This window comes from Lepidothrix coronata, unplaced genomic scaffold (assembly GCF_001604755.1).
Source record: "Lepidothrix coronata isolate B3197 unplaced genomic scaffold, Lepidothrix_coronata-1.0 Scaffold434, whole genome shotgun sequence".
Taxonomy (NCBI): Eukaryota; Metazoa; Chordata; class Aves; order Passeriformes; family Pipridae; genus Lepidothrix; species Lepidothrix coronata.
The window spans coordinates 23,617-26,534 of record NW_016690614.1 but is presented as its reverse complement, the minus strand read 5'-3'; positions in this window follow the sequence as shown (position 1 = coordinate 26,534).

The following is a 2,918-nucleotide window of genomic DNA, read 5'->3' as shown; positions in this document are numbered from 1 at the left end:
TGAAAAAAAAAAGATAATCTGGATGAAATAAAAAAAAAAAAAAAAAAGGGGGGGTTTAGTTTTGTCGCCTGTTTTGTGGGTTTTTTCAAACGTAGGAAAAGTAACACTAAACTGCCAGAGGTTTGACAGAGTTAAGCTGAAGTTATAAAATGTATTTTGTCTCTACTCTCTAAGAAGAACATTCAATAAATAAACCTCTGCTACATTTCCAGGTATTTCTATAGATTAGATGTAGGATATATTAGGTGTCATAAAAAAGGGTTTGAGTTGAGATTAGATGGAAGCAAAAATGTCTGTTTCCCAATGCATCAGCACTTCTGCTGATGGTCATTCTCCTGTGCATTTTATTGAAGCATAACAAGCATCAGCTGGAATACTAGCTACACTATTTAATTGTCTAATGCAATAGATTGTTTTCTTTGATAAAGTTCTAAAATTCACTCTGGCTTCAATTTCTCACGGCTTTTTCACAAGAAAGAAGGAAAGAGACGACGATGTGCTCAAAACCCGACAATATGAACGCAAACAGAAGTATGAGGAGTTTTGACTGTGCTTAGAGAGAAAATTGGGAGTGAATGGTCAAGCATTTTGTCAATAAAGCAGCGAGACATCAGTACAACGGGATCACACAGCACAGGGCACAGCTCTGAAGCCCGGGTTTCCCGCTGCAGACACTGCAACAGTGAGGTATATAGTCCAGTCTGTACACTGCAGTGTATAATACAAGAGTGATTTTATCCACACTGACCTTGCTCTTTCCAGGAACTACAGCCTCCACATCTTTGGCTGTTGTTGCCCTTGAAAATTACCAGGAGCACTGGACAGATAGTACATATTGGCTCTCCTTGTACTAAATTTGAGGGCATTTCTGCGTCACCAATAGAATAAATTGTGCTAAAAGAGGTGTCATACAGTAACTCTTTCTTTTGCAAGTGTAAAGTAACCAGTGTTCTCTATATAAACTCCAGTTTTACGAACACAAAGTTATTTATGCAGCTTATAGGGACCAATGAACATCTGTTCCTGGTAATTAGAGACTTTTCAGTTAATATGTTCTTCTCCCCTTTGAAATTAAGTTTAGTGATTACGCTTTTCAAATTTATGCAACTTGGACCTCAAAGCAGCTTATACACTCCTACTACAAGCTAAAAAAAACCCCCCTAACTTTATGTGACAATTGTAAAAAGAAAAGGCATCCTTAACACAAAAGACTTGAGGAAAAGTGCTGTATTGCCCTAATCTGTGCTTAGTGATAGAGGCAAGAATCGAGATGCCGCTATGTCTGAAAATGCATGAGCTAAAGGACAAGCAACACAAAAGCAGGCATAAATTATTCCTTTTGCTTATTTTACCATGGTTCCAAGTACTTCGCTACTTGTTACCCAGGTGATGCATCTTCCCACTGGAAGTCTGAGTCTCATACTAATGATTAGCACGTGCCTGAGTAATTTTAGCTGGTTTCCTGCTTGATTTTTTCAGAGCATGTATGTATGTGCACACATTAAGACCACACATAACAACATTTTCTCTGTCAAAATCAGATTAAAAATTTACTTACAGGAATACATGTAGTAAACCCATCAATTATTCAAAATAACTGCGTGCTTCCACAAAATCAGGTTTTCTCCTTACACCCAGTCCTCTTTATCTGTATTTTAGTAAGATACAGCACAGTTTGCTTCACTTTTTTTTCCCTGTTGTTGCCCCAGAACATGCTTGCTCTTTGCTGCTTTCCTTACTTGGACTCATTCCTTCCTTTTTGCTTTAGTCTTCCCTANTGCCATCAGGGATGTCTCCCAGTTCTCCAGCACCAGAGACCAGCAACCCCAGCGCCACCCAACAGGCAACATCGGAGCAGTCTCTGCAATCTCCCTCACACGAGGAGAGCAGCCCCAGCATTGAGAGCCAAATGACATCAGACTCATGCCACAGCAGCTCCTCAGAACCTGAGGACAGCACCTGCTCCAGCAGTCCTGGGCCTGACCTGACACAAAACCGCTCATGCCAGCAACGTCAGACCCCATTCCATATGACCGGTCCTGGACTCCCCATGACAGTAACTGCCCGTCACATCGAAGTCTGAGAGGCAAAACCCAAGGGAGACACAGCAGCGAGGACATCCCGAAGGCAAAACCACGCCCACCAGGAGTGTCAGACCCCAAATCCACAGAGCCGGTCCCAAAGTCCCCATGACAGGAGCCATGAGCCAGCACCAAGTCCTGGGAGACGCAGGCCCAGGCAGACACAAACAGGGACATCCTGCAAGCAAAACCACTTCTGGCAGCAATATCAGACCCCCAATACACAGAGCCAGTCCAGAAGTCATCGTGACAGGAGCCGCGTGAGATCACCAAGGGCTGGGAGGTGCAACAGCGGCCAGAAGCATCGAGGACATCCCAAAGGCGAAACCAGTCCCGTCAGCAACGTCGGGCCCCAAATTAATGCAGCCAATCTAGAAGTTGCTGTGACAGGAGCCGTGTGGCAGCCCCAAGTGCTGGGAGATGCACCCCCAGCCAGGAAGCACGAAGGACATCCCACACGTGAAACTGGTTCTGTCAGCAACATATCATATCCCTTTATCAAATCCCTTCAATAAATGTATAGGACTGCTTTTTTAAATATTTTTATGTATTTGCAAAATTATGCAAGTGGCACTTTTGATGTGGTAGCGTTTCGTATTTTCATTGTAAAGTTTCACCTGACACATTGGAGGCCATTGCAAAGACCAAGGCTTAGTAGTATCTTGTTCAGGTTTCCCTTTCATCCCCCTTGGCTTTTGGCACAGCTTTCCTTTCCTTCCTGTTCTATGGTTTCCCCTTGGTGTTGCAAGGGAGATGTCTGGAATGTTTTGCAATCCAGCGGTGCCACCGCCCTGATGCACTGAAGGCAGGGAAGCCCTGCCGGGGTGTTGGTAGCCC